The sequence below is a fragment of the Tursiops truncatus genome, chromosome 5, assembly GCF_011762595.2.
Source record: "Tursiops truncatus isolate mTurTru1 chromosome 5, mTurTru1.mat.Y, whole genome shotgun sequence".
In the NCBI taxonomy this organism is placed as follows: Eukaryota; Metazoa; Chordata; class Mammalia; order Artiodactyla; family Delphinidae; genus Tursiops; species Tursiops truncatus.
Genome location: NC_047038.1, coordinates 7,837,336 through 7,847,550, shown reverse-complemented (window position 1 = coordinate 7,847,550; position 10,215 = coordinate 7,837,336). Strand labels below are relative to the sequence as shown.

Here is a 10,215-nt window from a genome sequence, read left to right as displayed (position 1 = left end):
AACTATCCCCATTGTGATGTTATTTGGAGGTAGGTTCTTGGGAAGATGATTAGGTCATGACAGCAGCACCCCCATGAATGGGATTAGTGCCCTTATAAAAGAGCCTGTAGAGAGTTCCTTCCCTGTTTCTGCCATGTGAGGACACAGCCAAAAGACAGCCATCTATTAATCAGGAATCAGGCTGTCATCAGACACCAAATCTACCAATGTCTTGATCTTGGACTTCCCAGTCTTAATAACTGTGAGCAACAAATTTCTGCTGTTTATAAGCCACCAAATCTATTGTATTCATTAGAGCAGCTCCAATGGACTAAGAGAGTTATGATTAAGATCTAAATAAAAACAGGCAACTGAACTTTTCCTTTTGACCTGTTCCTTATGTGCACAGGTTTTATTTGTTTTTACCCCCAAATAAATTTCAAACTCAGCTCCAAAGAGAAAATTATTCTTACTTGGTTGTTCCTCAATGTTTGTTGCCACAAATTCAAAGTCTTCTAAATATAGCTATTTCTTACTTGCTCCTCCACATCCACTTTCCCACTTGCCAGCTCTGCTTCTGACCCAGGGCAATGACACATGTGGGCTACGTCTACATGACTCCCATGCCTCTGGCTTCTGGTTGAGTTGCACCACCTGTGAGCTTTAGTAGGAAATCTGAAGGATGATAGAAAGATAGATCAGGAAAATTATCCTCAGGCTCTCTCTGAGTAAGGTCAACACAGGGTGGCTGTATTCCTTGACTACAGATGACAAAACCTCAAAGTCACTTCTTTGCTGTATAACCCCACCCTTCCTTAATTTTTCCATTATTGTTACTGCTGGAATCTGCATTGACATTTAAGATTCCACTACATCTCCCTCACACCTTTATAATGTATCCTTATATAAATAAAACTTTTTCAGATTATCTTAATTTGTATATGTCATCTGTCTCCAGTTGGAACCTGACTGATACATTTTCAGAGTCATCGAACACATCTTTTATATATTATGTCCTTGAAGGTACAACAATATGCTTGAAATCTAAGACAGTTTTAACAGTCACCTAATAACTTTGTCTAAGACACCACGTGATAATGTGTTAACATTCATGAAGATACTGAATAATTCCAAGTTCTCAGGAGAAGCCACAGGACAAAGCATAGAATATTGTAAAAATAATTTGGGTTTATTACTTATAAACAAAGCATTTTTAAGAAGTAATTTCAAAATTAATAATTTGATTTATGCCATAGAAATGCTTTATTGAATGTTAGAAGATGGTCAAGTGTTCTAACTCCACATAAATGCATCATTTAACTCCATATAATTGCAATTAAAAATAAGTTTAAACAGTTAAAATATTTTTTATTAATTATTATGTATCCTATATTCAGACAAATAAGGAGGTTGCACTATTTCTAAATTTATGTTTCACTGCTTTTTATATAATAAGATTAAATTTAGATGTTGTCCTCAAAAACAGACAATGCAGAATAAAGAAAGCAGGAAAACCATGTTTAAAATACATTTTGTTTCATTTTCATGATACGTAACAGTCATTATGGAATTGAATTAATAAAACCTGGATGAAAAACTAAATTAGTTAGAAAAGAATATTAGTTTTTTAGTTGAAACTTGAGTATATTATTTACTTTACTCTCACTGGGTTATGTTTTCCAAACTGGAACTTATTTTACTAATTTATCAATTTCCCTTTCCTAGTTACACATTGTTAATCACTCAGTTTGTGAAGTGTAGGCTGACTGGGTCTGGGTGTTTGGCTCAGTCGGTTGGTATATTTCCCTAATGAGGTCCAGGATCTATGCCCAGTCCCAGTAGGAGCCACTTAGTCTCACACAGAAACAATAACTACATAATGTATCTTTAATTTCAAAACTAACTGAAAAAAATCAATTTATTCATATATAAGCTTACCTTTATGTTTGTTTGAGAAACCAGTCTCCATTCCAATAATAATAATAATAAAATAATAATTTTAGTTTACCATTTTCCTGAATATAGTACTTCATCTTAAGCTCTCTCAAATGGAGCTTGCTCATTTTCCACATCCCAAAGAATTAGGAGTCAGAAAGAAATGTAAGCATCCTCTTTGACCCCTGCTGCCATGGTGCTCTTCCTAAATCATGATTTCACATTTATGTAAAGGAATCTGTGAATTTGAGGCTCATGCCAGTATGCTATGCACTATGTTCTCTTCAGGTTTTCTTTACCTCTTTATTTTGAAATACCTTAAACTCATACTCCATCTGAAAAATATTAAAAAGAAAATCCTTGCAAATTTCATTCATGTTCTACTTATGTGTTTTACAAAACTTGTGTGTGTGTATACACACCCATATACACACATATGTGTGAGAGTAAGTTGTAAATGAGTTGCTCCTTTACATCTGAATAATTGTCTATATAATAGTGTGCTTTTTTAAAGGGCATTGTCTTAAATAATCACAGTTCTATAATACATATCACAAAAGTAACCTTGACAAAGTGCTATTTATATAATATACAGATTTTATTTAACTTTTACCAGTTGCCCCACTAATGTTCTTTTTATCTGGTTCAGAATCACATAATATCATTCTTTGTCATCTTTCTTTAGACTTCTTTAACAAGATAAAGTCTCTCCCATTCTGAGGGTTGTCTTTTCATCTTGTTTATAGTTTCTTTTTCTGTGCAAAGCTTTTCAGTTTCAAGCAACTGACAAAGGATTAATCTCCAAAATACACAAACAGCTCATACAGCTCAATATCAAAAAAACAAACAACCCAATCCAAAAATGGGCAAAAGATCTAAATAGATATTTCTTCAAAGAAGATATACAGACTGCCAACAAACACAAGTGCTCAACATCACTAATCATTAGAGAAATGCAAATCAAAACTACAATGAGGTATCACCTCACACCAGTCAGAATGGCCATCATCAAAATATCTACAAACAATAAATGCTGGAGAGGGTGTGGAGAAAAGGGAACCCTCCTGCACTGTTGGTGGGAATGTAAATTGATACAGCCACTATGGAGAACAGTATGGAGGTTCCTTAAAAAACTAAAAATAGAACTATCATATGACCCAGGAATCCCACTACTGGGCATATATCCTGAGAAAACCATAATTCAAAAAGAGACATGTACCACAATATTCATTGTAGGACTATTTACAATAGTCAGGACATGGAAACAACCTAAGTGTCCATCAACAGATGAATGGTTAAAGAAGATTTGGCATATATATACAATGGTATATTACTCAGTCATACAAAGAAATGAAATTGAGTTATTTGTAGTGAAGTGGATTGACCTAGAGTCTGTCATACAGAGTGAAGTAACTCAGAAAAAGAAAAATACTGTATGCTAATACATATATATGGAATCTAAAAAAAAAAAAAGAAAAATGGTTCTGATGAACCTAGTGGCAGGACAGGAATAAAGACACAGATGTAGAGAATGGACTTGAGGACACAGGGTGGGCATGGGGAAGGGGAAGCTGGGACAAAGTGAGAGAGTAGCATTGACATATATACACTACCGAATGTAGAATAGATAGCTAGTGGGAAGCAGCCACATAGCACAGGGAGATCAGCTCCATGCTTTGTGACCACCTGGAGGGGTGGGATAGGGAGGGTGGGAGGGTAACACAGAGGGAGGGGATATAGGTATATCTGTACATATAGCTGATTCAGTTTGTTATACAGCAGAAACTAACACAACATTGTAAAGCAATTATACTCCAATAAATATGTAAAAAAATAATAAAATTTAAAAAAAGATAAAGTCTCAATCTTTTTTTGGTTTGTTTTCTCATGACTTTCATAGTTGTACTGAGATCCCGTTCACTCTCATTCACCAAATCAGTGAGTACTGGGCTTATATCGTTTTTTGTCTGTACTGGAATCAAGTTGGGTAACTTGAATATAACTAGACATCATCTCTAGTGTTATTCACCTTCCTCAATTCACCCCCCTTAGCATGGCTACAGTGTGGACCTAGTCAGCACCCAGAGTGTTCCCATTTGTAAAATATTAATGCTGCTATTCCATTCCTGAAGAGCATCATTTTTGCTGCTATACTTATTGTCAAATTCCCAAATAACTCAAATCTCTCTTATGTTCTGCTAATCAGATTCCTCCTATCTTCATTTTCTTCCATGTTCGATGAATATTTCATAGTATATCAATCTACCTAAATCTTGTCAGTATGCTAATTTACTTTGATCCATTCATTTCAGTGATCTCACTTGACAAAAACACCCATTTAAGATTAATCAAATGTTTTTCAATGTTTTTCCTCTATGATAAAAACAGGCAGAATTGTGACACTGTAAATTTATGATCTCCAGATAGATTAGGTGATCAGTGCTTCCAGTCAATCCTTCTTTCTCTTGTTCCTTTGAAGGAACAAGGTACAGGCACAAGCACAATCACCAAAAGACTCTCCCCTTCCAGTGCATACCACCCTCAATTTTTTTTTCACCCTCATTTTTAACTGATCCCCGCCTCTATATCAATGACAAACCTTGCCATGCTTTAATATCCCTGCCCTTGGATAAAGATTACTGAGATACCCAGTCATCAAAATAACATTGATTCAAATTCAGAAATGGTCCCCTCTTTTTAAATCCTTCCTTAAGCCCCTCCCAACTTCTCCTTATTAAAATGTTCCCTGTTCTTTCCTTGGGTGTGTTTCATCTTGCTATAACAAACTGAGTAAACCTGGATTTGTCTCAATGCAAATCTGTTCTGGATAGGTTTCAAGTTGGTGGTGGTTGACATGTCCTTTACTCATTTCCACTCTCTCCTATTTTTTTTTAACCTCCTTTGTTCATTTTAAACCTTCTTTTCATTCCTGCCCTGCCACTTCCTCCTTCACTTTTGTCCATAAGATTACCTCCTACTACCTAAAGAAAATATAAAAATCTGTAGATAATAAGGTTTCCATGGATGTATCATGGAGAATGAGTGTAAGGGAGTTAAATCCAAGGTAAGAAAAATGGTTTCTAGTTTCTCGAAGGAGATGACAATAGTCTGGAGTAGGTCCCTAAGGTGGATTGCAGAGAAGTGGACAGAATTCAAGGATGGTGAGGAGGTACAGTCATGAGACGGAAAGGCAATTGTTGCTTCCCTTCACTTTACTAAAGATTCACAGGTTTGAGATGGCTTGGAAGAGGCAGTAGAGTTAAAGTGAACAAGAGTATAGAGTTATATGACTATGATATTGGAATGGACATTTGTCAAGAGAGTAGACCGTTCTTGTGGATAAAAGTGATGTTACTTTACGCAAAAACTGTGAGGCCTCTGAAGACCTCTTTCCAGAGTAGTGAAGAAGAAATAATCTATAAGTACATAGAAAGAGACAGAAAAAGAAAATATATAGTTTTTTTTTTTCCCTGAGATGCACTAAATTGAATTTAGCTCATTCAGTGTGTTCCCTATGCTTGTTATTTTACTATTTCCTGATTTTTCCATTTTAGATAATATACACTGCTTTCCTGTATATGGAAATATACACACACATACAAAGACTTTTCTGTGAGCAACTTTCAGTGGAAGAATGTCTGTGAAAATTATTTCAAGCCTTGGATAATAAATTACTCCTCCAGAACGGATAGGTGTTTGCATCTTTCAGGCACTGAGAGACAATTAGCCCAAGACCATTTCAATTAAATTCATGGCTTGGTGTTGTATTGTTTTTGCATAACATAGATAATATGCATTTGTGTTGCAAATCCATATGAGAGCATGTTCATGATAATAACTTCACAAGGATAATTAATTTTACTCCATGACTATGTAGTAACACTTTCTTTGTAGTCACTTAAGATTGGAGGGGGGACTTGTTTACTTCTGGAGACGGTGTATCTGTGGGATCTCAGATATAAGGGGTTTGTCTCCTATTTCACCTTGATTTGAGGATTTGCTCTTTATTCCCAGAAACCTGTAAAGCAGAGAACACCAAAGCCCAAACCAGGTTTTGTAACTTACCTTAAAGCAAACTTGGCTCTAGTGCTCTGCCCACCTCTGTCGGTTTCCCCTCCTATAAGGGTTTCCCTCTATCCTTCTGAGTTTTTGGCTAATACCCCTATAACAGAAAGACAGATTAACAGAGAAAAACATTTCTTCAACGCATGCAGCCCACACCACAGAAGAAACCTAAACAAAAAGTGACTCAAAATGGTGGCTTAGAATTTCAGTTTATATAGCATCTTCAATAAAGGACAATAAATTTTAGAGAAACGGCAGGACAAAAGTGCTTGGGGTAAGGTTAGTAAATTGTGGAGAAGTAACTAGGAAGATAAAGGTTAGTTTAACAAGGTGTTTTTGAACAGATTTCTCATCCCCAATACCCCATCTCTGGTAATGACAATATCTTCCTTTCTCTTAGTACAGGTGAGACACCTTTCATATGGGAGTTTTATCTTTTACTTTCAGGAAGAAAAGGAGGGTCTACATTTGCAATTTTTCCAGTGTCTTCAAATCAAAATAATCAATATGTCAAATTGGCATATTATGGGGGTGACATGGTCTGAACACCTTGACCATAGTATGTTATATTTTAGGCAAGTGAATACTCACTATTATGCAAAGTTTTCAATGTCTTCACAAAGAAATATGTGTATTCTTATCAATTTATATTGCTTTTTAAAATATTGTGGCTAAGTATATTTCTTCAAAACACATGTAAGTATACCTAGACAGTTGTATATTAGAAATGGCAACCTCAATAGCCCACTGATATTGTTGGGAAATAAATGAGATTTAGCCTACAATGAATAGTTTACATACTAGTTTTTCAGAATGTATAATGCACAAACATTATAAAATTAAAAAAAATATATATTTATGTGTATATATGTATATACATATGAAAAAATATACACATATATTACAGTAGCAACTTACAACTTACAAACAACCAACATTATACTTCCTAAAATAACTATACTGGACATTTGTTATGCATGGTAATCCTACAATAGAGACACCAGTAAAAAGGTTGATCCTAAATTATAAGTAAATCTTTTCAGAGAGTCATCATTTTTGATAGCACAGCTATGTTTTAAATTGAATGTTTCTTGAATTAGAACTTAGGGAGTTTGTTTTCCTCATAAATATTTAAAAGTAATATGTTTTTGTTGTCACAATTTATTCATAAGTATAAATCATGATATTTACATAAGAATGATGTTGAGAAATATAACCATATAATTCTGGTTTTATGGATTTACTTTATTATTAAATGAAACCCTCTCTTTAGAATGTAATGGTCTGTGAATTCAGCCAATACAAAAATTTATTCAAAGAAACACAATAGAGCTGATTTTCCAGATGACTGAAGAACTGAATCTTATGGATGCTTTTAGCAAGAATTTAGGATCAGTCATATAGGGCTAGGCTCAAAGGACTATATAAACACAAAATAAAAGCCAACCTGTTTGCAGTATTAGTCACAAACCCACTTTGTTTATTTGTTCACTTTATTTCACGATGATCATTTCTTTCTTTCATAATTTCATTATATTTCAAACTCTTCTCATCAGTAAAAATTATCTGTCAATAAGTAAAACCTACCTTTTATATTCCTGGGTTTTAGATTGTATTATGGAATTAATTGAGAAATTAACTCCCTTGGATGTTTATCTGTCAATGCTGAAATTAATACCAGAGATTATTTTTCCCAGTTGGAGCAAACCTTTTATTTATTCAGGGTATGTAATTAAAAAAAATAAAAATAGTCTAGTTTCAGTGTATATTTTATATGGAATTTTTTAAAAATATGCTAACCAACAGATAGAAAAATCCAGTTTTCTAGCAATACATATAAGGTACATATCCTCTCCTGAAAAATAACAAAGTAGAAAAAAAGAAAGGAAGGAAGGAAGAGGAGAGAAGGAGAGAAGGAAGGAAATAGGAAAAAAGGAAGAACACAGTTTTATTTCTGGGGAAATGAATGCACAATTTGATGAAAAATTTCTTGAAAAATATGATTGCCCACAGAAAGTATTTTTATATTATAATTTTAAGATTTGAGGACTATATTAGAAAATTAAAATGGGGCACAAGGAGTTGAATACTTGAGTTTGTCATCTACTATGTACTCACAATTTCACAGAGATAAAGATGTAGTGAATGAGGCAAATTTGAAATACTTTTCCATCTACCAAAAGTGTAGCAAAGGATATTTTTATATGTAGCCAGCAATGAATAAAAATGAGATGACATACAAAATCCCTAAAAAAAAAACATTTCCAGCCTCATCTTCTACCACCCTGCCAGTTTTTGGCAAATAATCAAATATATTTTATTATTTTGAAATAGTTCCCCATGTCCCTATAGAAACAAGATTTTGTCATGCTTTTTTGCATTATTTTAAGCAGTTTTCTCTGCAGTTTTGGGGGGAATCAGTGAAGTTTGATACAGAACATAAATGAATATTTGCTGAACAAGTGAATGAACAGCAAAGTTTTCAGAAGAGTTTGTCTAATTTGAATAATGGTTAGCTAACCAGATAGAAGAAGATCGCAGTAAAACATTCAAAGCAGAGAAAAATCATCCCCAGTTGATCCATGCTTTCTTCTCTTCTTTGAACCAATCAGGCACTCTCGTTTCGGAGATTTTGTACATGCTGTATCTACTAACTGGAATGGTGAAAAACAGAATCTCCTCTTGGCTAATTTCAAGTCTTTCTCAAATGTTACATGGTGAGATCATCTATCTGACATGGTAACATTCTATCACAACATTCCTTATTTTGCTTGCTTGCTTTAGTTTTTCTCCTCAGTTCTTATCACCATTGAAAACTTATATAATTTCGCTTTTTTCACTTGGTTTGATATTTGTTTTCCATCTCTGGAAGGCAAGTATCTCTCTGTTTCTGTTTCTATCTCTGCCCCTGTTACTGTCTCTGGCTCTCTTTTTTTTACTGCTCCAAACACAGTCCCCTAAAAGAGAACCTAGGTTCTGCATAAAATTTTAGTAGATGAATGAGCACATTCATCTTAGTAAAATATAAAACATAGAAAGCTCTCAATGTGATTACTGCATTTATATCACTCAGGATGTTCTAGGTTTTGCTGAATTAGCAAACAAATCCAAAATCTCATTTAATTATCAAAATAAAGGTTTCTCTTTTGTCTATATTAAATATCCGATACAGGTCTATGGGAAGGTCTGTCAACATAGTCACACAGGGCCTTAGACTAAAAGAAGAGTTTTCTTAATACATTATCTTGAGCATGTTGAGGTGTTTGCTCCAAAATTAAGAACCAGTTGTTATACCGTGTACCCTGTAACACAAAAAAGAAAAAGAGTTATGGTTATTCATTGGTCCCTTTTGATAGTAGAAGTGACAAAACCAAATATGCATGTGCTATTTCCTCTGCCTGAGATGTCCTTCCCCAGATTTAACCAATTTACCAAGTGAACTGTTAGGCTTTCAGTTTTGAATGGGATGCAGAAAAAAAAAAAAATTCCTATCAGTTTCAGAAGACAGCATGAGCTATTCTGCTTCTTTGACCAAATGATCCAGTGTATCTGATCCAATTTCAAGTTTCTCTGGCAGATAGGAAAGTTTTATGAAACCTCTGCTAATTACTGAAAGGAGTATCACAGCACAGATCCTGAGGGCATTAGAGAAGATTCTTGTTCTTTTCTTGAGTAAAATATTCCCTTTTTTAAAAACAGAAATCAATTTACCACCAACCCCTTATGGAGACTGAATGCTTTATAAGACCCACGAACCTGAACTACCTATCATAGTATGGCTATAATCCCGAGTGTACACTAAATTTATGGCATGTAGCAGGATTCTCTTTGATAGGAGGTTGGATTCTCAATGGTCCTGAAGGAACAAGTAGTTGCTTAAACGAGAGGTTAAGATTCCTATGAACCCTGCTTCATTGCTCCTTTTTTTTCAATATTTCCTATGATCTCACAGAAAGTCCCCTATAAGCAGATTAACGAAAAACAAAACAAAACAAAAACAAGTATATGTTTGTATATATTAACCGATTTCCCCCCTCCCTTCATCCTGTACTTTTACTTAACATTTGTCTGCAATATTTAACTTTGGGTTTTAGTATTTAGATTAGATATCTAAAGGATACTGAGACTGAGTTTAGTAAAGTAAAACACTGTCCAGATATGGATAAAGAGACTTATGGAGCTACATGCCCATAATTTTAGAGAGACAGTAAGCATATTGTCATTTGCAGTAGGAAT

The 10,215-nt window shown here is 34.3% G+C and overlaps 1 long non-coding RNA gene across 1 annotated transcript; it reads right to left on the bottom strand.

The window, feature by feature from the left end:
• Nucleotides 1-612: 612 nt before the first annotated feature.
• Nucleotides 613-6,046, bottom strand: LOC141278668 (uncharacterized). The gene is made up of 3 exons (XR_012331704.1): nt 5,980-6,046; nt 2,214-2,249; nt 613-654 (listed from the first exon to the last, which is right to left on the bottom strand). It is a non-coding gene; the product is annotated as an uncharacterized lncRNA (long non-coding RNA).
• Between the last annotated feature and the right edge of the window lie 4,169 nt (nt 6,047-10,215).